The sequence below is a fragment of the Coffea arabica genome, chromosome 11e, assembly GCF_036785885.1.
Source record: "Coffea arabica cultivar ET-39 chromosome 11e, Coffea Arabica ET-39 HiFi, whole genome shotgun sequence".
NCBI lineage: Eukaryota > Viridiplantae > Streptophyta > Magnoliopsida > Gentianales > Rubiaceae > Coffea > Coffea arabica.
This window is the reverse complement of record NC_092331.1, coordinates 34,814,398-34,839,365: the sequence shown is the minus strand read 5'-3', so window position 1 is coordinate 34,839,365 and position 24,968 is coordinate 34,814,398. Positions and strand designations below refer to the sequence as shown.

Here is a 24,968-nt window from a genome sequence, read left to right as displayed (position 1 = left end):
TTTTTTATTGATTTGCACCCTGTTTTTTTCCCTCATCGCGCAAGTCTAAATTGTCATGAAATCAATCCTTCACGCTTGCGGTGATATATTTGTGCCGACAACTTTGGGCGACGATCCGGGGTTTGATCGAACCGTACCGTTCCTGATTTGTCTCGCGCCTTCAGACTCGCCTTCATGCTTCGACAAGAAGCAAAATATAAAGCAATCTTTCCGACGGAGCTAAATTACTACAGGATAAAGAACGAATAGGAAATTTGGATTTCGAAACAAAAAAAATAGGGGTGCAACACGAGAACTTCCTAGGGGGTCACCCATTCTAGTACTACTCTCGCCCAAGCACGCTTAACTTCGGAGTTCTGATGGGATCCGGTGCATTAGTGCTGGTATGATCGCACCCGCCATGTTCCTTTCGCTTTATTCTTTTAAACCATCCCGTCCTGCGAAGCAGTGTGGTTTTTCTAAACCGGCATTCCTTTTAAGCGTCAATTCAAGTATTTTCCTCTTACCCTTTTTTTTATTTGCTTTCATATTTTTTTTTGCTATTGATTTGCACCCTGTTTTTTTCCCTCATCGCGCAACTCTAAATTGCCATGAAATCAATCCATCACGCTTGCGCTGATACATTTGCGCCGACAAATTTGAGCGACGATCCGGGCTTTGATCGAGCCGTACCGTTCCTGATTTGTCTCGCGCCTTCAGATCCTCCTTCACGCTTCGACAAGAAGCAAAATATTAAGCAATCGTTCCGACGGAGCTAAATTACTACAGGATAAAGAACGAATAGGAAATTTAGATTTCGAAACAAAAAAGAGAGGGGTGCAACACGAGGACTTCCCAGGGGGTCACCAATCCTAGTACTACTCTCGCCCAACCACGCTTAATTTCGGAGTTCTGATGGGATCCGGTGCATTAGTGCTGGTATGATCGCTCCCGCCATATTCCTTTCACTTTATTCTTTTAAACTACCCCGTCCTGCGAAGCAGTGTGGCTTTTTTAGACCGAAATTCATTTTAAGCGTCAATTCAAGCATTTTTCTCTTATCCTTTTATTTATTTGCTTTCATATTTTTTTTTTGTTATTGATTTGCACCCTGTTTTTTTCCCTCATCGCGCAAGTCTAAATTGTCATGAAATCAATCCATCACGCTTGCGGTGATATATTTGCGCCGACAACTTTGGGCGACGATCCGGGGTTTGATCGAACCGTACCGTTCCTGATTTGTCTCGCGCCTTCAGGCTCGCCTTCATGCTTCGACAAGAAGCAAAATATAAATCAATCTTTCCGACGGAGCTAAATTACAACAGGATAAAGAACGAATAGGAAATTTGGATTTCGAAACAAAAAAAATAGGGGTGCAACACGAGAACTTCCCAGGTGGTCACCCATTCTAGTACTACTCACGCCCAAGCACGCTTAACTTCGGAGTTCTGATGGGATCCGGTGCATTAGGGCTGGAATGATCGCACCCGCCATGTTCCTTTCGCTTTATTCTTTTAAACTACCCCGTCCTGCGAAGCAGTGTGGCTTTTCTAGTCCGGAATTCATTTTAAGCGTTAATTGAAGCATTTTCCTCTTATCCTTTTATTTATTTACTTTATATTTTATTTTGTTATTGATTTGCACCCTGTTTTTTTCCATCATCCTGCAACTCTAAATTATCATGAAATCAATCCTTCACGCTTGCGGTGATACATTTGCGCCGACAAATTTGAGCGACGATCCGGTCTTTGATCGAGCCGTACTGTTCCTGATTTGTCTCGCGCCTTCAGATCCGCCTACATCCTTCGACAAGAAGCAAAATATAAAGCAATCGTTTCAACGGAGCTAAATTACCACAGGATAAACAACGAATAGGAAATTTGGATTTCGAAAGAAAAAAGAGAGGGGTGCAACACGAGGACTTCCCAGGGGGTCACCAATCCTAGTACTACTCTCGCCCAACCACGCTTAACTTCGGAGTTCTGATGGGATCCGGTGCATTAGTGCTGGTATGATCGCACCCGCCATATTCCTTTCGCTTTATTCTTTTAAACTACCTCGTCCTGCGAAGCAGTGTGGCTTTTCTAGACCGAAATTCATTTTAAGCGTCAATTCAAGCATTTTCCTCTTATCCTTTTATTTATTTGCTTTTATATTTTTTTTTATTGATTTGCACCCTGTTTTTTTCCCTCATCGCGCAAGTCTAAATTGTCATGAAATCAATCCTTCACGCTTGCGGTGATATATTTGTGCCGACAACTTTGGGCGACGATCCGGGGTTTGATCGAACCGTACCGTTCCTGATTTGTCTCGCGCCTTCAGACTCGCCTTCATGCTTCGACAAGAAGCAAAATATAAAGCAATCTTTCCGACGGAGCTAAATTACTACAGGATAAAGAACGAATAGGAAATTTGGATTTCGAAACAAAAAAAATAGGGGTGCAACACGAGAACTTCCTAGGGGGTCACCCATTCTAGTACTACTCTCGCCCAAGCACGCTTAACTTCGGAGTTCTGATGGGATCCGGTGCATTAGTGCTGGTATGATCGCACCCGCCATGTTCCTTTCGCTTTATTCTTTTAAACCATCCCGTCCTGCGAAGCAGTGTGGTTTTTCTAAACCGGCATTCCTTTTAAGCGTCAATTCAAGTATTTTCCTCTTACCCTTTTTTTTATTTGCTTTCATATTTTTTTTTGCTATTGATTTGCACCCTGTTTTTTTCCCTCATCGCGCAACTCTAAATTGCCATGAAATCAATCCATCACGCTTGCGCTGATACATTTGCGCCGACAAATTTGAGCGACGATCCGGGCTTTGATCGAGCCGTACCGTTCCTGATTTGTCTCGCGCCTTCAGATCCTCCTTCACGCTTCGACAAGAAGCAAAATATTAAGCAATCGTTCCGACGGAGCTAAATTACTACAGGATAAAGAACGAATAGGAAATTTGGATTTCGAAACAAAAAAGAGAGGGGTTCAACACGAGGACTTCCCAGGGGGTCACCAATCCTAGTACTACTCTCGCCCAACCACGCTTAATTTCGGAGTTCTGATGGGATCCGGTGCATTAGTGCTGGTATGATCGCTCCCGCCATATTCCTTTCGCTTTATTCTTTTAAACTACCCCGTCCTGCGAAGCAGTGTGGCTTTTTTAGACCGAAATTCATTTTAAGCGTCAATTCAAGCATTTTTCTCTTATCCTTTTATTTATTTGCTTTCATATTTTTTTTTGTTATTGATTTGCACCCTGTTTTTTTCCCCCATCGCGCAAGTCTAAATTGTCATGAAATCAATCCATCACGCTTGCGGTGATACATTTGCGCCGACAAATTTGAGCGACGATCCGGGCTTTGATCGAGCCGTACCGTTCCTGATTTGTCTCGCGCCTTCAGATCCTCCTTCACGCTTCGACAAGAAGCAAAATATTAAGCAATCGTTCCGACGGAGCTAAATTACTACAGGATAAAGAACGAATAGGAAATTTGGATTTCGAAACAAAAAAGAGAGGGGTTCAACACGAGGACTTCCCAGGGGGTCACCAATCCTAGTACTACTCTCGCCCAACCACGCTTAATTTCGGAGTTCTGATGGGATCCGGTGCATTAGTGCTGGTATGATCGCTCCCGCCATATTCCTTTCGCTTTATTCTTTTAAACTACCCCGTCCTGCGAAGCAGTGTGGCTTTTTTAGACCGAAATTCATTTTAAGCGTCAATTCAAGCATTTTTCTCTTATCCTTTTATTTATTTGCTTTCATATTTTTTTTTGTTATTGATTTGCACCCTGTTTTTTTCCCCCATCGCGCAAGTCTAAATTGTCATGAAATCAATCCATCACGCTTGCGGTGATATATTTGCGCCGACAACTTTGGGCGACGATCCGGGGTTTGATCGAACCGTACCGTTCCTGATTTGTCTCGCGCCTTCAGGCTCGCCTTCATGCTTCGACAAGAAGCAAAATATAAATCAATCTTTCCGACGGAGCTAAATTACTACAGGATAAAGAACGAATAGGAAATTTGGATTTCGAAACAAAAAAAATAGGGGTGCAACACGAGAACTTCCCAGGTGGTCACCCATTCTAGTACTACTCACGCCCAAGCACGCTTAACTTCAGAGTTCTGATGGGATCCGGTGCATTAGGGCTGGAATGATCGCACCCGCCATGTTCCTTTCGCTTTATTCTTTTAAACTACCCCGTCCTGCGAAGCAGTGTGGCTTTTCTAGACCGAAATTCATTTTAAGCGTTAATTGAAGCATTATCCTCTTATCCTTTTATTTATTTACTTTATATTTTATTTTGTTATTGATTTGCACCCTATTTTTTTCCATCATCCCGCAACTCTAAATTATCATGAAATCAATCCTTCACGCTTGCGGTGATACATTTGCGCCGACAAATTTGAGCGACGATCCGGTCTTTGATCGAGCCGTACCGTTCCTGATTTGTCTCGCGCCTTCAGATCCGCCTACATCCTTCGACAAGAAGCAAAATATAAAGCAATCGTTTCAACGGAGCTAAATTACCACAGGATAAACAACGAATAGAAAATTTGGATTTCGAAAGAAAAAAGAGAGGGGTGCAACACGAGGACTTCCAAGGGGGTCACCCATCCTAGTACTACTCTCGCCCAAACATGCTTAACTTCGGAGTTCTGATGGGATCCGGTCCATTAGTGCTGGTATGATCGCACCCGCCATGTTCCTTTCGCTTTATTCTTTTAAACTACCCCGTCCTGCGAAGCAGTGTGGCTTTTCTAGACCGGAATTCATTTTAAGCGTCAATTGAAGCATTTTCCTCTTATCCTTTTATTTATTTACTTTATTTTTTTTTTGTTATTGATTTGCACCCTGTTTTTTTCCATCATCCCGTAACTCTAAATTATCATAAAATCAATCCTTCACGCTTGCGGTAATACATTTGCGCCGACAAATTTGAACGACGATCCGGGCTTTGATCGAGCCGTACCGTTCCTGATTTGTCTCGCGCCTTCAGATCCTCCTTCACGCTTCGACAAGAAGCAAAATATTAAGCAATCGTTCCGACGGAGCTAAATTACTACAGGATAAAGAACGAATAGGAAATTTGGATTTCGAAACAAAAAAGAGAGGGGTGCAACACGAGGACTTCCCAGGGGGTCACCAATCCAAGTACTACTCTCGCCCAAACACGCTTAATTTCGAAGTTCTGATGGGATCCGGTGCATTAGTGCTGGTATGATCGCACCCGCCATATTCCTTTCGCTTTATTCTTTTAAACTACCCCGTCCTGCGAAGCAGTGTAGCTTTTCTAGACCGAAATTCATTTTAAGCGTCAATTCAAGCATTTTCCTATTATCCTTTTATTTATTTGCTTTCATATTTTTTTTTGTTATTGATTTGCCCCCTGTTTTTTTCCATCATCCCGCAACTCTAAATTATCATGAAATCAATCCTTCACGCTTGCGCTGATACATTTGCGCCGACAAATTTGAGCGACGATCCGGGCTTTGATCGAGCCGTACCGTTCCTGATTTGTCTCGCGCCTTCAGATCCTCTTTCACGCTTCGACAAGAAGCAAAATATTAAGCAATCGTTCCGACGGAGCTAAATTACTACAGGATAAAGAACGAATAGGAAATTTGGATTTCGAAAGAAAAAAGAGAGGGGTGCAACACGAGGACTTCCCAGGGGGTCACCCATCCTAGTACTACTCTCGCCCAAGCATGCTTAACTTCGGAGTTCTGATGGGATTTTCGTTCCATTAGTGCTGGTATGATCGCACCCGCCATGTTCCTTTCGCTTTATTCTTTTAAACCATCCCGTCCTGCGAAGCAGTGTGGTTTTTCTAGACCGGAATTCCTTTTAAGCGTCAATTCAAGTATTTTCCTCTTACCCTTTTTTTTATTTGCTTTCATATTTTTTTTGTTATTGATTTGCACCCTATTTTTTTCCCTCATCGCGCAACTCTAAATTGCCATGAAATCAATCCATCACGCTTGCGCTGATACATTTGCGCCGACAAATTTGAGCGACGATCCGGGTTTTGATCGAGCCGTACCGTTCCTGATTTGTCTCGCGCCTTCAGATCCGCCTTCATGCGTCGACAAGAAGCAAAATATGAAGCAATCGTTCCGACGGAGCTAAATTACTACAGGATAAAGAACGAATACGAAATTTGGATTTCGAAACAAAAAAAAGAGGGGTGCAACACGAGAACTTCCCAGGAGGTCACCCATTCTAGTACTACTCTCGCCCAAGCACGCTTAACTTCGGAGTTCTGATGGGATCCGGTGCATTAGTGCTGGTATGATCGCACCCGCCATGTTCCTTTCGCTTTATTCTTTTAAACTACCCCGTCCTGCGAAGCAGTGTGGCTTTTCTAGACCGGAATTCATTTTAAGCGTCAATTGAAGCATTTTCCTCTTATCCTTTTATTTATTTACTTTATATTTTTTTTTGTTATTGATTTGCACCCTGTTTTTTTCCATCATCCCGCAACTCTAAATTATCATAAAATCAATCCTTCACGCTTGCGGTGATACATTTGCGCCGACAAATTTGAGCGACGATCCGGGCCTTGATCGAGCCGTACCGTTCCTGATTTGTCTCGCGCCTTCAGATCCTCTTTCACGCTTCGACAAGAAGCAAAATATTAAGCAATCGTTCCGACGGAGCTAAATTACTACAGGATAAAGAACGAATAGGAAATTTGGATTTCGAAAGAAAAAAGAGAGGGGTGCAACACGAGGACTTCCCAGGGGGTCACCCATCCTAGTACTACTCTCGCCCAAGCATGCTTAACTTCGAAGTTCTGATGGGATCCGGTGCATTAGTGCTGGTATGATCGCACCCGCCATATTCCTCTCGCTTTAGTCTTTTAAACTACCCCGTCCTGCGAAGCAATGTGGCTTTTCTCGACCGAAATTCATTTTAAACGTCAATTCAAGCATTTTCCTCATATCCTTTTATTTATTTGCTTTCATATTTTTTTTTTGTTAATGATTTGCACCCTGTTTTTTTCCCTCATCGCGCAAGTCTAAATTATCATGAAATCAATCCTTCACGTTTGCGGTGATATATTTGCGCCGACAACTTTGGGCGACGATCCGGGGTTTGATCGAACCGTACCGTTCCTGATTTGTCTCGCGCCTTCAGATCCGCCTTCATGCGTCGACAAGAAGCAAAATATGAAGCAATCGTTCCGACGGAGCTAAATTACTACAGGATAAAGAACGAATACGAAATTTGGATTTCGAAACAAAAAAAAGAGGGGTGCAACACGAGAACTTCCCAGGAGGTCACCCATTCTAGTACTACTCTCGCCCAAGCACGCTTAACTTCGGAGTTCTGATGGGATCCGGTGCATTAGTGCTGGTATGATCGCACCCGCCATGTTCCTTTCGCTTTATTCTTTTAAACTACCCCGTCCTGCGAAGCAGTGTGGCTTTTCTAGACCGGAATTCATTTTAAGCGTCAATTGAAGCATTTTCCTCTTATCCTTTTATTTATTTACTTTATATTTTTTTTTGTTATTGATTTGCACCCTGTTTTTTTCCATCATCCCGCAACTCTAAATTATCATAAAATCAATCCTTCACGCTTGCGGTGATACATTTGCGCCGACAAATTTGAGCGACGATACGGGCCTTGATCGAGCCGTACCGTTCCTGATTTGTCTCGCGCCTTCAGATCCTCTTTCACGCTTCGACAAGAAGCAAAATATTAAGCAATCGTTCCGACGGAGCTAAATTACTACAGGATAAAGAACGAATAGGAAATTTGGATTTCGAAAGAAAAAAGAGAGGGGTGCAACACGAGGACTTCCCAGGGGGTCACCCATCCTAGTACTACTCTCGCCCAAGCATGCTTAACTTCGAAGTTCTGATGGGATCCGGTGCATTAGTGCTGGTATGATCGCACCCGCCATATTCCTCTCGCTTTAGTCTTTTAAACTACCCCGTCCTGCGAAGCAATGTGGCTTTTCTCGACCGAAATTCATTTTAAACGTCAATTCAAGCATTTTCCTCATATCCTTTTATTTATTTGCTTTCATATTTTTTTTTTGTTAATGATTTGCACCCTGTTTTTTTCCCTCATCGCGCAAGTCTAAATTATCATGAAATCAATCCTTCACGTTTGCGGTGATATATTTGCGCCGACAACTTTGGGCGACGATCCGGGGTTTGATCGAACCGTACCGTTCCTGATTTGTCTCGCGCCTTCAGATCCGCCTTCATGCGTCGACAAGAAGCAAAATATGAAGCAATCGTTCCGACGGAGCTAAATTACTACAGGATAAAGAACGAATACGAAATTTGGATTTCGAAACAAAAAAAAGAGGGGTGCAACACGAGAACTTCCCAGGAGGTCACCCATTCTAGTACTACTCTCGCCCAAGCACGCTTAACTTCGGAGTTCTGATGGGATCCGGTGCATTAGTGCTGGTATGATCGCACCCGCCATGTTCCTTTCGCTTTATTCTTTTAAACTACCCCGTCCTGCGAAGCAGTGTGGCTTTTCTAGACCGGAATTCATTTTAAGCGTCAATTGAAGCATTTTCCTCTTATCCTTTTATTTATTTACTTTATATTTTTTTTTGTTATTGATTTGCACCCTGTTTTTTTCCATCATCCCGCAACTCTAAATTATCATAAAATCAATCCTTCACGCTTGCGGTGATACATTTGCGCCGACAAATTTGAGCGACGATACGGGCCTTGATCGAGCCGTACCGTTCCTGATTTGTCTCGCGCCTTCAGATCCTCTTTCACGCTTCGACAAGAAGCAAAATATTAAGCAATCGTTCCGACGGAGCTAAATTACTACAGGATAAAGAACGAATAGGAAATTTGGATTTCGAAAGAAAAAAGAGAGGGGTGCAACACGAGGACTTCCCAGGGGGTCACCCATCCTAGTACTACTCTCGCCCAAGCATGCTTAACTTCGAAGTTCTGATGGGATCCGGTGCATTAGTGCTGGTATGATCGCACCCGCCATATTCCTCTCGCTTTAGTCTTTTAAACTACCCCGTCCTGCGAAGCAATGTGGCTTTTCTCGACCGAAATTCATTTTAAACGTCAATTCAAGCATTTTCCTCATATCCTTTTATTTATTTGCTTTCATATTTTTTTTTTGTTAATGATTTGCACCCTGTTTTTTTCCCTCATCGCGCAAGTCTAAATTATCATGAAATCAATCCTTCACGTTTGCGGTGATATATTTGCGCCGACAACTTTGGGCGACGATCCGGGGTTTGATCGAACCGTACCGTTCCTGATTTGTCTCGCGCCTTCAGATCCGCCTTCATGCGTCGACAAGAAGCAAAATATGAAGCAATCGTTCCGACGGAGCTAAATTACTACAGGATAAAGAACGAATACGAAATTTGGATTTCGAAACAAAAAAAAGAGGGGTGCAACACGAGAACTTCCCAGGAGGTCACCCATTCTAGTACTACTCTCGCCCAAGCACGCTTAACTTCGGAGTTCTGATGGGATCCGGTGCATTAGTGCTGGTATGATCGCACCCGCCATGTTCCTTTCGCTTTATTCTTTTAAACTACCCCGTCCTGCGAAGCAGTGTGGCTTTTCTAGACCGGAATTCATTTTAAGCGTCAATTGAAGCATTTTCCTCTTATCCTTTTATTTATTTACTTTATATTTTTTTTTGTTATTGATTTGCACCCTGTTTTTTTCCATCATCCCGCAACTCTAAATTATCATAAAATCAATCCTTCACGCTTGCGGTGATACATTTGCGCCGACAAATTTGAGCGACGATCCGGGCTTTGATCGAGCCGTACCGTTCCTGATTTGTCTCGCGCCTTCAGATCCTCTTTCACGCTTCGACAAGAAGCAAAATATTAAGCAATCGTTCCGACGGAGCTAAATTACTACAGGATAAAGAACGAATAGGAAATTTGGATTTCGAAAGAAAAAAGAGAGGGGTGCAACACGAGGACTTCCCAGGGGGTCACCCATCCTAGTACTACTCTCGCCCAAGCATGCTTAACTTCGAAGTTCTGATGGGATCCGGTGCATTAGTGCTGGTATGATCGCACCCGCCATATTCCTCTCGCTTTAGTCTTTTAAACTACCCCGTCCTGCGAAGCAATGTGGCTTTTCTCGACCGAAATTCATTTTAAACGTCAATTCAAGCATTTTCCTCATATCCTTTTATTTATTTGCTTTCATATTTTTTTTTTGTTAATGATTTGCACCCTGTTTTTTTCCCTCATCGCGCAAGTCTAAATTATCATGAAATCAATCCTTCACGTTTGCGGTGATATATTTGCGCCGACAACTTTGGGCGACGATCCGGGGTTTGATCGAACCGTACCGTTCCTGATTTGTCTCGCGCCTTCAGATCCGCCTTCATGCGTCGACAAGAAGCAAAATATGAAGCAATCGTTCCGACGGAGCTAAATTACTACAGGATAAAGAACGAATACGAAATTTGGATTTCGAAACAAAAAAAAGAGGGGTGCAACACGAGAACTTCCCAGGAGGTCACCCATTCTAGTACTACTCTCGCCCAAGCACGCTTAACTTCGGAGTTCTGATGGGATCCGGTGCATTAGTGCTGGTATGATCGCACCCGCCATGTTCCTTTCGCTTTATTCTTTTAAACTACCCCGTCCTGCGAAGCAGTGTGGCTTTTCTAGACCGGAATTCATTTTAAGCGTCAATTGAAGCATTTTCCTCTTATCCTTTTATTTATTTACTTTATATTTTTTTTTGTTATTGATTTGCACCCTGTTTTTTTCCATCATCCCGCAACTCTAAATTATCATAAAATCAATCCTTCACGCTTGCGGTGATACATTTGCGCCGACAAATTTGAGCGACGATACGGGCCTTGATCGAGCCGTACCGTTCCTGATTTGTCTCGCGCCTTCAGATCCGAAAATTTGGATTTCGAAAGAAAAAAGAGAGGGGTGCAACACGAGGACTTCCCAGGGGGTCACCCATCCTAGTACTACTCTCGCCCAAACAAGCTTAACTTCGAAGTTCTGATGGGATCCGGTCCATTAGTGCTGGTATGATCGCACCCGCCATATTCCTTTCGCTTTATTCTTTTAAACCATCCCGTCCTGCGAAGCAGTGTGGTTTTTCTTGACCGGAATTCCTTTTAAGCGTCAATTCAAGTATTTTCCTCTTACCCTTTTTTTTATTTGCTTTCATATTTTTTTTTGCTATTGATTTGCACCCTGTTTTTTTCCCTCATCGCGCAACTCTAAATTGCCATGAAATCAATCCATCACGCTTGCGCTGATACATTTGCGCCGACAAATTTGAGCGACGATCCGGGCTTTGATCGAGCCGTACCGTTCCTGATTTGTCTCGCGCCTTCAGATCCGCCTTCATGCTTCGACAAGAAGCAAAATATGAAGCAATCGTTCCGACGGAGCTAAATTACTACAGGATAAAGAACGAATACGAAATTTGGATTTCGAAACAAAAAAAGAGGGGTGCAACACGAGAACTTCCCAGGGGGTCACCCATTCTAGTACTACTCTCGCCCAAGCACGCTTAACTTCGGAGTTCTGATGGGATCCGGTCCATTAGTGCTGGTATGATCGCACCCGCCATGTTCCTTTCGCTTTATTCTTTTAAACTACCCCGTCCTGCGAAGCAGTGTGGCTTTTCTAGACCGGAATTCATTTTAAGCGTTAATTGAAGCATTTTCCTCTTATCCTTTTATTTATTTACTTTATATTTTATTTTGTTATTGATTTGCACCCTGTTTTTTTCCATCATCCCGCAACTCTAAATTATCATGAAATCAATCCTTCACGCTTGCGGTGATACATTTGCGTCGACAAATTTGAGCGACGATCCGGTCTTTGATCGAGTCGTACCGTTCCTGATTTGTCTCGCGCCTTCAGATCCGCCTACATCCTTCGACAAGAAGCAAAATATAAAGCAATCGTTTCAACGGAGCTAAATTACCACAGGATAAACAACGAATAGGAAATTTGTATTTCGAAAGAAAAAAGAGAGGGGTGCAACACGAGGACTTCCCAGGGGGTCACCAATCCTAGTACTACTCTCGCCCAACCACGCTTAACTTCGGAGTTCTGATGGGATCCGGTGCATTAGTGCTGGTATGATCGCACCCGCCATATTCCTTTCGCTTTATTCTTTTAAACTACCTCGTCCTGCGAAGCAGTGTGGCTTTTCTAGACCGAAATTCATTTTAAGCGTCAATTCAAGCATTTTCCTCTTATCCTTTTATTTATTTGCTTATATATTTTTTTTTTATTGATTTGCACCCTGTTTTTTTCCCTCATCGCGCAAGTCTAAATTGTCATGAAATCGATCCTTCACGCTTGCGGTGATATATTTGTGCCGACAACTTTGGGCGACGATCCGGGGTTTGATCGAACCGTACCGTTCCTGATTTGTCTCGCGCCTTCAGACTCGCCTTCATGCTTCGACAAGAAGCAAAATATAAAGCAATCTTTCCGACGGAGCTAAATTACTACAGGATAAAGAACGAATAGGAAATTTGGATTTCGAAACAAAAAAAATAGGGGTGCAACACGAGAACTTCCCAGGGGGTCACCCATTCTAGTACTACTCTCGCCCAAGCACGCTTAACTTCGGAGTTCTGATGGGATCCGGTGCATTAGTGCTGGTATGATCGCACCCGCCATGTTCCTTTCGCTTTATTCTTTTAAACCATCCCGTCCTGCGAAGCAGTGTGGTTTTTCTAAACCGGCATTCCTTTTAAGCGTCAATTCAAGTATTTTCCTCTTACCCTTTTTTTTATTTGCTTTCATATTTTTTTTTGCTATTGATTTGCACCCTGTTTTTTTCCCTCATCGCGCAACTCTAAATTGCCATGAAATCAATCCATCACACTTGCGCTGATACATTTGCGCCGACAAATTTGAGCGACGATCCGGGCTTTGATCGAGCCGTACCGTTCCTGATTTGTCTCGCGCCTTCAGATCCGCCTTCATGCTTCGACAAGAAGCAAAATATGAAGCAATCATTCCGACGGAGCTAAATTACTACAGGATAAAGAACGAATACGAAATTTGGATTTCGAAACAAAAAAAAGAGGGGTGCAACACGAGAACTTCCCAGGGGGTCACCCATCCTAGTACTACTCTCGCCCAAGCATGCTTAACTTCGGAGTTCTGATGGGATCCGGTGCATTAGTGCTGGTATGATCGCACCCGCCATGTTCCTTTCGCTTTATTCTTTTAAACCATCCCGTCCTGCGAAGCAGTGTGGTTTTTCTAAACCGGCATTCCTTTTAAGCGTCAATTCAAGTATTTTCCTCTTACCCTTTTTTTATTTGCTTTCATATTTTTTTTTGCTATTGCTTTACACCCTGTTTTTTTCCCTCATCGCGCAACTCTAAATTGCCATGAAATCAATCCATCACGCTTGCGCTGATATATTTGCGCCGACAAATTTGAGCGACGATCCGGGCTTTGATCGAGCCGTACCGTTCCTGATTTGTCTCGCGCCTTCAGATCCGCCTTCATGCTTCGACAAGAAGCAAAATATGAAGCAATCATTCCGACGGAGCTAAATTACTACAGGATAAAGAACGAATACGAAATTTGGATTTCGAAACAAAAAAAAGAGGGGTGCAACACGAGAACTTCCCAGGGGGTCACCCATTCTAGTACTACTCTCGCCCAAGCACGCTTAACTTCGGAGTTCTGATGGGATCCGGTGCATTAGTGCTGGTATGATCGCACCCGCCATGTTCCTTTCGCTTTATTGTTTTAAACTACCCCGTCCTGCGAAGCAGTGTGGCTTTTCTAGACCGGAATTCATTTTAAGCGTCAATTGAAGCATTTTCCTCTTATCCTTTTATTTATTTACTTTCTTTTTTTTTTGTTATTGATTTGCACCCTATTTTTTTCCATCATCCCGCAACTCTAAATTATCATAAAATTAATCCTTCACGCTTGCGGTGATACATTTGCGCCGACAAATTTGAGCGACGATCCGGGCTTTGATCGAGCCGTACCGTTCCTGATTTGTCTCGCGCCTTCAGATGCTCCTTCACGCTTCGACAAGAAGCAAAATATTAAGCAATCGTTCCGACGGAGCTAAATTACTACAGGATAAAGAACGAATAGGAAATTTGGATTTCGAAACAAAAAAGAGAGGGGTTCAACACGAGGACTTCCCAGGGGGTCACCAATCCTAGTACTACTCTCGCCCAACCACGCTTAATTTCGGAGTTCTGATGGGATCCGGTGCATTAGTGCTGGTATGATCGCTCCCGCCATATTCCTTTCGCTTTATTCTTTTAAACTACCCCGTCCTGCGAAGCAGTGTGGCTTTTTTAGACCGAAATTCATTTTAAGCGTCAATTCAAGCATTTTTCTCTTATCCTTTTATTTATTTGCTTTCATATTTTTTTTTGTTATTGATTTGCACCCTGTTTTTTTCCCTCATCGCGCAAGTCTAAATTGTCATGAAATCAATCCATCACGCTTGCGGTGATATATTTGCGCCGACAACTTTGGGCGACGATCCGGGGTTTGATCGAACCGTACCGTTCCTGATTTGTCTCGCGCCTTCAGGCTCGCCTTCATGCTTCGACAAGAAGCAAAATATAAATCAATCTTTCCGACGGAGCTAAATTACTACAGGATAAAGAACGAATAGGAAATTTGGATTTCGAAACAAAAAAATAGGGGTGCAACACGAGAACTTCCCAGGTGGTCACCCATTCTAGTACTACTCACGCCCAAGCACGCTTAACTTCAGAGTTCTGATGGGATCCGGTGCATTAGGGCTGGAATGATCGCACCCGCCATGTTCCTTTCGCTTTATTCTTTTAAACTACCCCGTCCTGCGAAGCAGTGTGGCTTTTCTAGACCGGAATTCATTTTAAGCGTTAATTGAAGCATTTTCCTCTTATCCTTTTATTTATTTACTTTATATTTTATTTTGTTATTGATTTGCACCCTGTTTTTTTCCATCATCCCGCAACTCTAAATTATCATGAAATCAATCCTTCACGCTTGCGGTGATACATTTGCGCCGACAAATTTGAGCGACGATCCGGTCTTTGATCGAGCCGTACCGTTCCTGATTTGTCTCGCGCCTTCAGATCCGCCTACATCCTTCGACAAGAAGCAAAATATAAAGCAATCGTTTCAACGGAGCTAAATTACCACAGGATAAACAACGAATAGGAAATTTGGATTTCGAAAGAAAAAAGAGAGGGGTGCAACACGAGGACTTCCCAGGGGGTCACCCATCCTAGTACTACTCTCGTCCAAACATGCTTAACTTCGGAGTTCTGATGGGATCCGGTCCATTAGTGCTGGTATGATCGCACCCGCCATGTTCCTTTCGCTTTATTCTTTTAAACTACCCCGTCCTGCGAAGCAGTGTGGCTTTTCTAGACCGGAATTCATTTTAAGCGTCAATTGAAGCATTTTCCTCTTATCCTTTTATTTATTTACTTTATTTTTTTTTTTGTTATTGATTTGCACCCTGTTTTTTTCCATCATCCCGCAACTCTAAATTATCATAAAATCAATCCTTCACGCTTGCGGTGATACATTTGCGCCGACAAATTTGAGCGACGATCCGGGCTTTGATCGAGCCGTACTGTTCCTGATTTGTCTCGCGCCTTCAGATCCTCCTTCACGCTTCGACAAGAAGCAAAATATTAAGCAATCGTTCCGACGGAGCTAAATTACTACAGGATAAAGAACGAATAGGAAATTTGGATTTCGAAACAAAAAAAATAGGGGTGCAACACGAGAACTTCCCAGGTGGTCACCCATTCTAGTACTACTCACGCCCAAGCACGCTTAACTTCGGAGTTCTGATGGGATCCGGTGCATTAGGGCTGGAATGATCGCACCCGCCATGTTCCTTTCGCTTTATTCTTTTAAACTACCCCGTCCTGCGAAGCAGTGTGGCTTTTCTAGTCCGGAATTCATTTTAAGCGTTAATTGAAGCATTTTCCTCTTATCCTTTTATTTATTTACTTTATATTTTATTTTGTTATTGATTTGCACCCTGTTTTTTTCCATCATCCTGCAACTCTAAATTATCATGAAATCAATCCTTCACGCTTGCGGTGATACATTTGCGCCGACAAATTTGAGCGACGATCCGGTCTTTGATCGAGCCGTACTGTTCCTGATTTGTCTCGCGCCTTCAGATCCGCCTACATCCTTCGACAAGAAGCAAAATATAAAGCAATCGTTTCAACGGAGCTAAATTACCACAGGATAAACAACGAATAGGAAATTTGGATTTCGAAAGAAAAAAGAGAGGGGTGCAACACGAGGACTTCCCAGGGGGTCACCAATCCTAGTACTACTCTCGCCCAACCACGCTTAACTTCGGAGTTCTGATGGGATCCGGTGCATTAGTGCTGGTATGATCGCACCCGCCATATTCCTTTCGCTTTATTCTTTTAAACTACCTCGTCCTGCGAAGCAGTGTGGCTTTTCTAGACCGAAATTCATTTTAAGCGTCAATTCAAGCATTTTCCTCTTATCCTTTTATTTATTTGCTTTTATATATTTTTTTTATTGATTTGCACCCTGTTTTTTTCCCTCATCGCGCAAGTCTAAATTGTCATGAAATCAATCCTTCACGCTTGCGGTGATATATTTGTGCCGACAACTTTGGGCGACGATCCGGGGTTTGATCGAACCGTACCGTTCCTGATTTGTCTCGCGCCTTCAGACTCGCCTTCATGCTTCGACAAGAAGCAAAATATAAAGCAATCTTTCCGACGGAGCTAAATTACTACAGGATAAAGAACGAATAGGAAATTTGGATTTCGAAACAAAAAAAATAGGGGTGCAACACGAGAACTTCCTAGGGGGTCACCCATTCTAGTACTACTCTCGCCCAAGCACGCTTAACTTCGGAGTTCTGATGGGATCCGGTGCATTAGTGCTGGTATGATCGCACCCGCCATGTTCCTTTCGCTTTATTCTTTTAAACCATCCCGTCCTGCGAAGCAGTGTGGTTTTTCTAAACCGGCATTCCTTTTAAGCGTCAATTCAAGTATTTTCCTCTTACCCTTTTTTTTATTTGCTTTCATATTTTTTTTTGCTATTGATTTGCACCCTGTTTTTTTCCCTCATCGCGCAACTCTAAATTGCCATGAAATCAATCCATCACGCTTGCGCTGATACATTTGCGCCGACAAATTTGAGCGACGATCCGGGCTTTGATCGAGCCGTACCGTTCCTGATTTGTCTCGCGCCTTCAGATCCGCCTTCATGCTTCGACAAGAAGCAAAATATGAAGCAATCATTCCGACGGAGCTAAATTACTACAGGATAAAGAACGAATACGAAATTTGGATTTCGAAACAAAAAAAAGAGGGGTGCAACACGAGAACTTCCCAGGGGGTCACCCATTCTAGTACTACTCTCGCCCAAGCACGCTTAACTTCGGAGTTCTGATGGGATCCGGTGCATTAGTGCTGGTATGATCGCACCCGCCATGTTCCTTTCGCTTTATTCTTTTAAACTACCCCGTCCTGCGAAGCAGTGTGGCTTTTCTAGACCGGAATTCATTTTAAGCGTCAATTGAAGCATTTTTCTCTTATCCTTTTATTTATTTACTTTATTTTTTTTTTGTTATTGATTTGCACCCTGTTTTTTTCCATCATCCCGCAACTCTAAATTATCATAAAATCAATCCTTCACGCTTGCGGTGATACATTTGCGCCGACAAATTTGAGCGACGATCCGGGCTTTGATCGAGCCGTACCGTTCCTGATTTGTCTCGCGCCTTCAGATCCTCCTTCACGCTTCGACAAGAAGCAAAATATTAAGCAATCGTTCCGACGGAGCTAAATTACTACAGGATAAAGAACGAATAGGAAATTTGGATTTCGAAACAAAAAAGAGAGGGGTGCAACACGAGGACTTCCCAGGGGGTCACCCATCCTAGTACTACTCTCGCCCAAGCATGCTTAACTTCGGAGTTCTGATGGGAACTGGTGCATTAGTGCTGGTATGATCGCACCCGCCATGTTCCTTTCGCTTTATTCTTTTAAACCATCCCGTCCTGCGAAGCAGTGTGGTTTTTCTAAACCGGCATTCCTTTTAAGCGTCAATTCAAGTATTTTCCTCTTACCCTTTTTTTTATTTGCTTTCATATTTTTTTTTGCTATTGATTTGCACCCTGTTTTTTTCCCTCATCGCGCAACTCTAAATTGCCATGAAATCAATCCATCACGCTTGCGCTGATACATTTGCGCCGACAAATTTGAGCGACGATCCGGGCTTTGATCGAGCCGTACCGTTCCTGATTTGTCTCGCGCCTTCAGATCCGCCTTCATGCTTCGACAAGAAGCAAAATATGAAGCAATCATTCCGACGGAGCTAAATTTCTTCAGGATAAAGAACGAATACGAAATTTGGATTTCGAAACAAAAAAAAGAGGGGTGCAACACGAGAACTTCCCAGGGGGTCACCCATTCTAGTACTACTCTCGCCCAAGCACGCTTAACTTCGGAGTTCTGATGGGATCCGGTGCATTAGTGCTGGTATGATCGCACCCGCCATGTTCCTTTCGCTTTATTGTTTTAAACTACCCCGTCCTGCGAAGCAGTGTGGCTTTTCTAGACCGGAATTCATTTTAAGCGTCAATTGAAGCATTTTCCTCTTATCCTTTTATTTATTTACTTTATTTTTTTTTTGTTATTGATTTGCACCCTGTTTTTTTCCATCATCCCGCAACTCTAAATTATCATAAAATCAATCCTTCACGCTTGCGGTGATACATTTGCGCCGACAAATTTGAGCGACGATCCGGGCTTTGATCGAGCCGTACCGTTCCTGATTTGTCTCGCGCCTTCAGATCCTCCTTCACGCTTCGACAAGAAGCAAAATATTAAGCAATCGTTCCGACGGAGCTAAATTACTACAGGATAAAGAACGAATAGGAAATTTGGATTTCGAAACAAAAAAGAGAGGGGTGCAACACGAGGACTTCCCAGGGGGTCACCCATCCTAGTACTACTCTCGCCCAAGCATGCTTAACTTCGGAGTTCTGATGGGATCCGGTGCATTAGTGCTGGTATGATCGCTCCCGCCATATTCCTTTCGCTTTATTCTTTTAAACTACCCCGTCCTGCGAAGCAGTGTGGCTTTTTTAGACCGAAATTCATTTTAAGCGTCAATTCAAGCATTTTTCTCTTATCCTTTTATTTATTTGCTTTCATATTTTTTTTTGTTATTGATTTGCACCCTGTTTTTTTCCCTCATCGCGCAAGTCTAAATTGTCATGAAATCAATCCATCACGCTTGCGGTGATATATTTGCGCCGACAACTTTGGGCGACGATCCGGGGTTTGATCGAACCGTACCGTTCCTGATTTGTCTCGCGCCTTCAGGCTCGCCTTCATGCTTCGACAAGAAGCAAAATATAAATCAATCTTTCCGACGGAGCTAAATTACTACAGGATAAAGAACGAATAGGAAATTTGGATTTCGAAACAAAAAAAATAGGGGTGCAACACGAGAACTTCCCAGGTGGTCACCCATTCTAGTACTACTCACGCCCAAGCACGCTTAACTTCAGAGTTCTGATGGGATCCGGTGCATTAGGGCTGGAATGATCGCACCCGCCATGTTCCTTTCGCTTTATTCTTTTAAACTACCCCGTCCTGCGAAGCAGTGTGGCTTTTCTAGACCGGAATTCATTTTAAGCGTTAATTGAAGCATTTTCCTCTTATCCTTTTATTTATTTACTTTATATTTTATTTTGTTATTGATTTGCACCCTATTTTTTTCCATCATCCCGCAACTCTAAATTATCATGAAATCAATCCTTCACGCTTGCGGTGATACATTTGCGCCGACAAATTTGAGCGACGATCCGGTCTTTGATCGAGCCGTACCGTTCCTGATTTGTCTCGCGCCTTCAGATCCGCCTACATCCTTCGACAAGAAGCAAAATATAAAGCAATCGTTTCAACGGAGCTAAATTACCACAGGATAAACAACGAATAGAAAATTTGGATTTCGAAAGAAAAAAGAGAGGGGTGCAACACGAGGACTTCCCAGGGGGTCACCCATCCTAGTACTACTCTCGCCCAAACATGCTTAACTTCGGAGTTCTGATGGGATCCGGTCCATTAGTGCTGGTATGATCGCACCCGCCATGTTCCTTTCGCTTTATTCTTTTAAACTACCCCGTCCTGCGAAGCAGTGTGGCTTTTCTAGACCGGAATTCATTTTAAGCGTCAATTGAAGCATTTTTCTCTTATCCTTTTATTTATTTACTTTATTTATTTTTTTGTTATTGATTTGCACCCTGTTTTTTTCCATCATCCCGTAACTCTAAATTATCATAAAATCAATCCTTCACGCTTGCGGTAATACATTTGCGCCGACAAATTTGAACGACGATCCGGGCTTTGATCGAGCCGTACCGTTCCTGATTTGTCTCGCGCCTTCAGATCCTCCTTCACGCTTCGACAAGAAGCAAAATATTAAGCAATCGTTCCGACGGAGCTAAATTACTACAGGATAAAGAACGAATAGGAAATTTGGATTTCGAAACAAAAAATAGAGGGGTGCAACACGAGGACTTCCCAGGGGGTCATCACCCATCCTAGTACTACTCTCGCCCAAGCATGCTTAACTTCGGAGTTCTGATGGGATCCGGTGCATTAGTGCTGGTATGATCGCACCCGCCATGTTCCTTTCGCTTTATTCTTTTAAACCATCCCGTCCTGCGAAGCAGTGTGGTTTTTCTAAACCGGCATTCCTTTTAAGCGTCAATTCAAGTATTTTCCTCTTATCCTTTTATTTATTTACTTTATATTTTATTTTGTTATTGATTTGCACCCTGTTTTTTTCCATCATCCCGCAACTCTAAATTATCATGAAATCAATCCTTCACGCTTGCGGTGATGCATTTGCGCCGACAAATTTGAGCGACGATCCGGTCTTTGATCGAGCCGTACCGTTCCTGATTTGTCTCGCGCCTTCAGATCCGCCTACATCCTTCGACAAGAAGCAAATTATAAAGCAATCGTTTCAACGGAGCTAAATTACCACAGGATAAACAACGACTAGGAAATTTGGATTTCGAAAGAAAAAAGAGAGGGGTGCAACACGAGGACTTCCCAGGGGGTCACCCATCCTAGTACTACTCTCGCCCAAGCATGCTTAACTTCGGAGTTCTGATGGGATCCGGTCCATTAGTGCTGGTATGATCGCACCCGCCATGTTCCTTTCGCTTTATTCTTTTAAACCATCCCGTCCTGCGAAGCAGTGTGGTTTTTCTAGACCGGAATTCCTTTTAAGCGTCAATTCAAGTATTTTCCTCTTACCCTTTTTTTTATTTGCTTTCATATTTTTTTTTGTTATTGATTTGCACCCTATTTTTTTCCCTCATCGCGCAACTCTAAATTGCCATGAAATCAATCCATCACGCTTGCGCTGATACATTTGCGCCGACAAATTTGAGCGACGATCCGGGTTTTGATCGAGCCGTACCGTTCCTGATTTGTCTCGCGCCTTCAGTTCCGCCTTCATGCGTCGACAAGAAGCAAAATATGAAGCAATCGTTCCGACGGAGCTAAATTACTACAGGATAAAGAACGAATAGGAAATTTGGATTTCGAAACAAAAAAGAGAGGGGTGCAACACGAGGACTTCCCAGGGGGTCACCACTCCAAGTACTACTCTCGCCCAAAAACGCTTAATTTCGAAGTTCTGATGGGATCCGGTGCATTAGTGCTGGTATGATCGCACCCGCCATATTCCTTTCGCTTTATTCTTTTAAACTACCCCGTCCAGCGAAGCAGTGTGGCTTTTCTAGACCGGAATTCATTTTAAGCGTCAATTCAAGCATTTTCCTATTATCCTTTTATTTATTTGCTTTCATATTTTTTTTTGTTATGGATTTGCCCCCTGTTTTTTTCCATCATCCCGCAACTCTAAATTATCATGAAATCAATCCTTCACGCTTGCGCTGATACATTTGCGCCGACAAATTTGAGCGACGATCCGGGCTTTGATCGAGCCGTACCGTTCCTGATTTGTCTCGCGCCTTCAGATCCTCCTTCACGCTTCGACAAGAAGCAAAATATTAAGCAATCGTTCCGACGGAGCTAAATTACTACAGGATAAAGAACGAATAGGAAATTTGGATTTCGAAACAAAAAAGAGAGGGGTGCAACACGAGGACTTCCCAGGGGGTCACCAATCCAAGTGCTACTCTCGCCCAAACACGCTTAATTTCGAAGTTCTGATGGGATCCGGTGCATTAGTGCTGGTATGATCGCACCCGCCATATTCCTTTCGCTTTATTCTTTTAAACTACCCCGTCCTGCGAAGCAGTGTGGCTTTTCTTGACCGAAATTCATTTTAAGCGTCAATTCAAGCATTTTCCTATTATCCTTTTATTTATTTGCTTTCATATTTTTTTTTGATATTGATTTGCCCCCTGTTTTTTTCCATCATCCCGCAACTCTAAATTATCATGAAATCAATCCTTCACGCTTGCGCTGATACATTTGCGCCGACAAATTTGAGCGACGATCCGGGCTTTGATCGAGCCGTACCGTTCCTGATTTGTCTCGCGCCTTCAGATCCTCCTTCACGCTTCGACAAGAAGCAAAATATTAAGCAATCGTTCCGACGGAGCTAAATTACTACAGGATAAAGAACGAATAGGAAATTTGGATTTCGAAACAAAAAAGAGAGGGGTGCAACACGAGGACTTCTCAGGGGGTCACCCATCCTAATACTGCTTACGTCCAAGCACGCTTAACTTCGGAGTTCTGATGGGATACGGTGCATTAGTGCTGGTATGATCGCACCCACAACGTTCCTTTCGCTTTATTCTTTTAAACTACCCCGTCCAGCGAAGCAGTGTGGCTTTTCTAGACCGGAATTCATTTTAAGCGTCAATTGAAGCATTTTCCTCTTATCCTTTTATTTATTTACTTTATATTTTTTTGTTATTGATTTGCACCCTGTTTTTTTCCATCATCCCGCAACTCTAAATTATCATGAAATCAATCCTTCACGCTTGCGGTGATACATTTGCGCCGACAAATTTGAACGACGATCCGGGCTTTGATCGAGCCGTACCGTTCCTGATTTGTCTCGCGCCTTCAGATCCTCCTTCACGCTTCGACAAGAAGCAAAATATTAAGCAATCGTTCCGACGGAGCTAAATTACTACAGGATAAAGAACGAATAGGAAATTTGGATTTCGAAACAAAAAAGAGAGGGGTGCAACACGAGGACTTCCCAGGGGGTCACCAATCCAAGTGCTACTCTCGCCCAAACACGCTTAATTTCGAAGTTCTGATGGGATCCGGTGCATTAGTGCTGGTATGATCGCACCCGCCATATTCCTTTCGCTTTATTCTTTTAAACTACCCCGTCCTGCGAAGCAGTGTGGCTTTTCTAGACCGAAATTCATTTTAAGCGTCAATTCAAGCATTTTCCTATTATCCTTTTATTTATTTGCTTTCATATTTTTTTTTGATATTGATTTGCCCCCTGTTTTTTTCCATCATCCCGCAACTCTAAATTATCATGAAATCAATCCTTCACGCTTGCGCTGATACATTTGCGCCGACAAATTTGAGCGACGATCCGGGCTTTGATCGAGCCGTACCGTTCCTGATTTGTCTCGCGCCTTCAGATCCTCCTTCACGCTTCGACAAGAAGCAAAATATTAAGCAATCGTTCCGACGGAGCTAAATTACTACAGGATAAAGAACGAATAGGAAATTTGGATTTCGAAACAAAAAAGAGAGGGGTGCAACACGAGGACTTCCCAGGGGGTCACCAATCCAAGTGCTACTCTCGCCCAAACACGCTTAATTTCGAAGTTCTGATGGGATCCGGTGCATTAGTGCTGGTATGATCGCACCCGCCATATTCCTTTCGCTTTATTCTTTTAAACTACCCCGTCCTGCGAAGCAGTGTGGCTTTTCTAGACCGAAATTCATTTTAAGCGTCAATTCAAGCATTTTCCTATTATCCTTTTATTTATTTTCTTTCATATTTTTTTTTGATATTGATTTGCCCCCTGTTTTTTTCCATCATCCCGCAACTCTAAATTATCATGAAATCAATCCTTCACGCTTGCGCTGATACATTTGCGCCGACAAATTTGAGCGACGATCCGGGCTTTGATCGAGCCGTACCGTTCCTGATTTGTCTCGCGCCTTCAGATCCTCCTTCACGCTTCGACAAGAAGCAAAATATTAAGCAATCGTTCCGACGGAGCTAAATTACTACAGGATAAAGAACGAATAGGAAATTTGGATTTCGAAACAAAAAAGAGAGGGGTGCAACACGAGGACTTCCCAGGGGGTCACCCATCCTAATACTGCTTACGTCCAAGCACGCTTAACTTCGGAGTTCTGATGGGATACGGTGCATTAGTGCTGGTATGATCGCACCCACAACGTTCCTTTCGCTTTATTCTTTTAAACTACCCCGTCCAGCGAAGCAGTGTGGCTTCTCTAGACCGGAATTCATTTTAAGCGTCAATTGAAGCATTTTCCTCTTATCCTTTTATTTATTTACTTTATATTTTTTTGTTATTGATTTGCACCCTGTTTTTTTCCATCATCCCGCAACTCTAAATTATCATGAAATCAATCCTTCACGCTTGCGGTGATACATTTGCGCCGACAAATTTGAGCGACGATCCGGACTTTGATCGAGCCGTACCGTTCCTGATTTGTCTCGCGCCTTCAGATCCTCCTTCACGCTTCGACAAGAAGCAAAATATTAAGCAATCGTTCCGACGGAGCTAAATTACTACAGGATAAAGAACGAATAGGAAATTTGGATTTCGAAACAAAAAAGAGAGGGGTGCAACACGAGGACTTCCCAGGGGGTCACCAATCCAAGTGATACTCTCGCCCAAACACGCTTAATTTCGAAGTTCTGATGGGATCCGGTGCATTAGTGCTGGTATGATCGCACCCGCCATATTCCTTTCGCTTTATTCTTTTAAACTACCCCGTCCTGCGAAGCAGTGTGGCTTTTCTAGACCGA

General features: G+C 43.0%; 47 non-coding genes across 47 annotated transcripts; all 47 read right to left on the bottom strand.

The window, feature by feature from the left end:
* Positions 1-278: 278 nt before the first annotated feature.
* LOC140030831 (5S ribosomal RNA) lies at positions 279-397 on the bottom strand. Its single transcript, XR_011834750.1, has one exon. It is a non-coding gene; the product is annotated as a 5S ribosomal RNA (ribosomal RNA).
* A 416-nt stretch (positions 398-813) lies between these two features.
* Positions 814-932, bottom strand: LOC140023727 (5S ribosomal RNA). The gene has a single exon (XR_011827694.1). It is a non-coding gene; the product is annotated as a 5S ribosomal RNA (ribosomal RNA).
* Positions 933-1,349: 417 nt separating this feature from the next.
* LOC140031651 (5S ribosomal RNA) lies at positions 1,350-1,468 on the bottom strand. Its single transcript, XR_011835574.1, has one exon. It is a non-coding gene; the product is annotated as a 5S ribosomal RNA (ribosomal RNA).
* A 415-nt stretch (positions 1,469-1,883) lies between these two features.
* Positions 1,884-2,002, bottom strand: LOC140032255 (5S ribosomal RNA). The gene has a single exon (XR_011836180.1). It is a non-coding gene; the product is annotated as a 5S ribosomal RNA (ribosomal RNA).
* Positions 2,003-2,415: 413 nt separating this feature from the next.
* Positions 2,416-2,534, bottom strand: LOC140030830 (5S ribosomal RNA). Its single transcript, XR_011834749.1, has one exon. It is a non-coding gene; the product is annotated as a 5S ribosomal RNA (ribosomal RNA).
* Positions 2,535-2,950: 416 nt separating this feature from the next.
* On the bottom strand, positions 2,951-3,069 carry LOC140024910 (5S ribosomal RNA). Its single transcript, XR_011828886.1, has one exon. It is a non-coding gene; the product is annotated as a 5S ribosomal RNA (ribosomal RNA).
* A 416-nt stretch (positions 3,070-3,485) lies between these two features.
* Positions 3,486-3,604, bottom strand: LOC140024909 (5S ribosomal RNA). Its single transcript, XR_011828885.1, has one exon. It is a non-coding gene; the product is annotated as a 5S ribosomal RNA (ribosomal RNA).
* Positions 3,605-4,020: 416 nt separating this feature from the next.
* On the bottom strand, positions 4,021-4,139 carry LOC140032112 (5S ribosomal RNA). The gene has a single exon (XR_011836037.1). It is a non-coding gene; the product is annotated as a 5S ribosomal RNA (ribosomal RNA).
* Positions 4,140-4,554: 415 nt separating this feature from the next.
* Positions 4,555-4,673, bottom strand: LOC140032611 (5S ribosomal RNA). The gene has a single exon (XR_011836536.1). It is a non-coding gene; the product is annotated as a 5S ribosomal RNA (ribosomal RNA).
* Positions 4,674-5,087: 414 nt separating this feature from the next.
* On the bottom strand, positions 5,088-5,206 carry LOC140023240 (5S ribosomal RNA). Its single transcript, XR_011827211.1, has one exon. It is a non-coding gene; the product is annotated as a 5S ribosomal RNA (ribosomal RNA).
* Positions 5,207-5,622: 416 nt separating this feature from the next.
* LOC140024958 (5S ribosomal RNA) lies at positions 5,623-5,743 on the bottom strand. The gene has a single exon (XR_011828934.1). It is a non-coding gene; the product is annotated as a 5S ribosomal RNA (ribosomal RNA).
* A 415-nt stretch (positions 5,744-6,158) lies between these two features.
* Positions 6,159-6,277, bottom strand: LOC140029807 (5S ribosomal RNA). The gene has a single exon (XR_011833721.1). It is a non-coding gene; the product is annotated as a 5S ribosomal RNA (ribosomal RNA).
* A 415-nt stretch (positions 6,278-6,692) lies between these two features.
* Positions 6,693-6,811, bottom strand: LOC140031541 (5S ribosomal RNA). Its single transcript, XR_011835463.1, has one exon. It is a non-coding gene; the product is annotated as a 5S ribosomal RNA (ribosomal RNA).
* A 417-nt stretch (positions 6,812-7,228) lies between these two features.
* LOC140029806 (5S ribosomal RNA) lies at positions 7,229-7,347 on the bottom strand. Its single transcript, XR_011833720.1, has one exon. It is a non-coding gene; the product is annotated as a 5S ribosomal RNA (ribosomal RNA).
* A 415-nt stretch (positions 7,348-7,762) lies between these two features.
* LOC140031540 (5S ribosomal RNA) lies at positions 7,763-7,881 on the bottom strand. The gene has a single exon (XR_011835462.1). It is a non-coding gene; the product is annotated as a 5S ribosomal RNA (ribosomal RNA).
* A 417-nt stretch (positions 7,882-8,298) lies between these two features.
* LOC140029805 (5S ribosomal RNA) lies at positions 8,299-8,417 on the bottom strand. Its single transcript, XR_011833719.1, has one exon. It is a non-coding gene; the product is annotated as a 5S ribosomal RNA (ribosomal RNA).
* Positions 8,418-8,832: 415 nt separating this feature from the next.
* LOC140031539 (5S ribosomal RNA) lies at positions 8,833-8,951 on the bottom strand. Its single transcript, XR_011835461.1, has one exon. It is a non-coding gene; the product is annotated as a 5S ribosomal RNA (ribosomal RNA).
* A 417-nt stretch (positions 8,952-9,368) lies between these two features.
* Positions 9,369-9,487, bottom strand: LOC140029804 (5S ribosomal RNA). Its single transcript, XR_011833718.1, has one exon. It is a non-coding gene; the product is annotated as a 5S ribosomal RNA (ribosomal RNA).
* A 415-nt stretch (positions 9,488-9,902) lies between these two features.
* LOC140031538 (5S ribosomal RNA) lies at positions 9,903-10,021 on the bottom strand. Its single transcript, XR_011835460.1, has one exon. It is a non-coding gene; the product is annotated as a 5S ribosomal RNA (ribosomal RNA).
* A 417-nt stretch (positions 10,022-10,438) lies between these two features.
* On the bottom strand, positions 10,439-10,557 carry LOC140029803 (5S ribosomal RNA). Its single transcript, XR_011833717.1, has one exon. It is a non-coding gene; the product is annotated as a 5S ribosomal RNA (ribosomal RNA).
* Positions 10,558-10,892: 335 nt separating this feature from the next.
* LOC140032659 (5S ribosomal RNA) lies at positions 10,893-11,011 on the bottom strand. Its single transcript, XR_011836584.1, has one exon. It is a non-coding gene; the product is annotated as a 5S ribosomal RNA (ribosomal RNA).
* Positions 11,012-11,426: 415 nt separating this feature from the next.
* LOC140031491 (5S ribosomal RNA) lies at positions 11,427-11,545 on the bottom strand. The gene has a single exon (XR_011835413.1). It is a non-coding gene; the product is annotated as a 5S ribosomal RNA (ribosomal RNA).
* Positions 11,546-11,960: 415 nt separating this feature from the next.
* LOC140032254 (5S ribosomal RNA) lies at positions 11,961-12,079 on the bottom strand. Its single transcript, XR_011836179.1, has one exon. It is a non-coding gene; the product is annotated as a 5S ribosomal RNA (ribosomal RNA).
* A 414-nt stretch (positions 12,080-12,493) lies between these two features.
* On the bottom strand, positions 12,494-12,612 carry LOC140029895 (5S ribosomal RNA). Its single transcript, XR_011833810.1, has one exon. It is a non-coding gene; the product is annotated as a 5S ribosomal RNA (ribosomal RNA).
* A 416-nt stretch (positions 12,613-13,028) lies between these two features.
* On the bottom strand, positions 13,029-13,147 carry LOC140030771 (5S ribosomal RNA). Its single transcript, XR_011834690.1, has one exon. It is a non-coding gene; the product is annotated as a 5S ribosomal RNA (ribosomal RNA).
* A 415-nt stretch (positions 13,148-13,562) lies between these two features.
* LOC140029894 (5S ribosomal RNA) lies at positions 13,563-13,681 on the bottom strand. Its single transcript, XR_011833809.1, has one exon. It is a non-coding gene; the product is annotated as a 5S ribosomal RNA (ribosomal RNA).
* Positions 13,682-14,095: 414 nt separating this feature from the next.
* LOC140024908 (5S ribosomal RNA) lies at positions 14,096-14,214 on the bottom strand. Its single transcript, XR_011828884.1, has one exon. It is a non-coding gene; the product is annotated as a 5S ribosomal RNA (ribosomal RNA).
* Positions 14,215-14,629: 415 nt separating this feature from the next.
* On the bottom strand, positions 14,630-14,748 carry LOC140032111 (5S ribosomal RNA). Its single transcript, XR_011836036.1, has one exon. It is a non-coding gene; the product is annotated as a 5S ribosomal RNA (ribosomal RNA).
* Positions 14,749-15,163: 415 nt separating this feature from the next.
* Positions 15,164-15,282, bottom strand: LOC140032414 (5S ribosomal RNA). Its single transcript, XR_011836340.1, has one exon. It is a non-coding gene; the product is annotated as a 5S ribosomal RNA (ribosomal RNA).
* A 415-nt stretch (positions 15,283-15,697) lies between these two features.
* On the bottom strand, positions 15,698-15,816 carry LOC140031650 (5S ribosomal RNA). The gene has a single exon (XR_011835573.1). It is a non-coding gene; the product is annotated as a 5S ribosomal RNA (ribosomal RNA).
* Positions 15,817-16,231: 415 nt separating this feature from the next.
* Positions 16,232-16,350, bottom strand: LOC140032252 (5S ribosomal RNA). The gene has a single exon (XR_011836177.1). It is a non-coding gene; the product is annotated as a 5S ribosomal RNA (ribosomal RNA).
* Positions 16,351-16,764: 414 nt separating this feature from the next.
* On the bottom strand, positions 16,765-16,883 carry LOC140030829 (5S ribosomal RNA). The gene has a single exon (XR_011834748.1). It is a non-coding gene; the product is annotated as a 5S ribosomal RNA (ribosomal RNA).
* A 416-nt stretch (positions 16,884-17,299) lies between these two features.
* LOC140029893 (5S ribosomal RNA) lies at positions 17,300-17,418 on the bottom strand. Its single transcript, XR_011833808.1, has one exon. It is a non-coding gene; the product is annotated as a 5S ribosomal RNA (ribosomal RNA).
* Positions 17,419-17,832: 414 nt separating this feature from the next.
* LOC140032172 (5S ribosomal RNA) lies at positions 17,833-17,951 on the bottom strand. The gene has a single exon (XR_011836097.1). It is a non-coding gene; the product is annotated as a 5S ribosomal RNA (ribosomal RNA).
* Positions 17,952-18,367: 416 nt separating this feature from the next.
* On the bottom strand, positions 18,368-18,486 carry LOC140029892 (5S ribosomal RNA). Its single transcript, XR_011833807.1, has one exon. It is a non-coding gene; the product is annotated as a 5S ribosomal RNA (ribosomal RNA).
* Positions 18,487-18,900: 414 nt separating this feature from the next.
* On the bottom strand, positions 18,901-19,019 carry LOC140031460 (5S ribosomal RNA). The gene has a single exon (XR_011835382.1). It is a non-coding gene; the product is annotated as a 5S ribosomal RNA (ribosomal RNA).
* Positions 19,020-19,435: 416 nt separating this feature from the next.
* LOC140032110 (5S ribosomal RNA) lies at positions 19,436-19,554 on the bottom strand. The gene has a single exon (XR_011836035.1). It is a non-coding gene; the product is annotated as a 5S ribosomal RNA (ribosomal RNA).
* A 415-nt stretch (positions 19,555-19,969) lies between these two features.
* Positions 19,970-20,088, bottom strand: LOC140032182 (5S ribosomal RNA). The gene has a single exon (XR_011836107.1). It is a non-coding gene; the product is annotated as a 5S ribosomal RNA (ribosomal RNA).
* A 415-nt stretch (positions 20,089-20,503) lies between these two features.
* On the bottom strand, positions 20,504-20,625 carry LOC140032312 (5S ribosomal RNA). Its single transcript, XR_011836238.1, has one exon. It is a non-coding gene; the product is annotated as a 5S ribosomal RNA (ribosomal RNA).
* Positions 20,626-21,040: 415 nt separating this feature from the next.
* On the bottom strand, positions 21,041-21,159 carry LOC140031676 (5S ribosomal RNA). Its single transcript, XR_011835599.1, has one exon. It is a non-coding gene; the product is annotated as a 5S ribosomal RNA (ribosomal RNA).
* A 416-nt stretch (positions 21,160-21,575) lies between these two features.
* Positions 21,576-21,694, bottom strand: LOC140024919 (5S ribosomal RNA). Its single transcript, XR_011828895.1, has one exon. It is a non-coding gene; the product is annotated as a 5S ribosomal RNA (ribosomal RNA).
* Positions 21,695-22,110: 416 nt separating this feature from the next.
* LOC140024654 (5S ribosomal RNA) lies at positions 22,111-22,229 on the bottom strand. Its single transcript, XR_011828630.1, has one exon. It is a non-coding gene; the product is annotated as a 5S ribosomal RNA (ribosomal RNA).
* A 416-nt stretch (positions 22,230-22,645) lies between these two features.
* LOC140023773 (5S ribosomal RNA) lies at positions 22,646-22,764 on the bottom strand. The gene has a single exon (XR_011827739.1). It is a non-coding gene; the product is annotated as a 5S ribosomal RNA (ribosomal RNA).
* Positions 22,765-23,177: 413 nt separating this feature from the next.
* On the bottom strand, positions 23,178-23,296 carry LOC140024653 (5S ribosomal RNA). Its single transcript, XR_011828629.1, has one exon. It is a non-coding gene; the product is annotated as a 5S ribosomal RNA (ribosomal RNA).
* Positions 23,297-23,712: 416 nt separating this feature from the next.
* LOC140024652 (5S ribosomal RNA) lies at positions 23,713-23,831 on the bottom strand. Its single transcript, XR_011828628.1, has one exon. It is a non-coding gene; the product is annotated as a 5S ribosomal RNA (ribosomal RNA).
* A 416-nt stretch (positions 23,832-24,247) lies between these two features.
* Positions 24,248-24,366, bottom strand: LOC140023603 (5S ribosomal RNA). Its single transcript, XR_011827572.1, has one exon. It is a non-coding gene; the product is annotated as a 5S ribosomal RNA (ribosomal RNA).
* Positions 24,367-24,779: 413 nt separating this feature from the next.
* On the bottom strand, positions 24,780-24,898 carry LOC140025079 (5S ribosomal RNA). The gene has a single exon (XR_011829056.1). It is a non-coding gene; the product is annotated as a 5S ribosomal RNA (ribosomal RNA).
* Between the last annotated feature and the right edge of the window lie 70 nt (positions 24,899-24,968).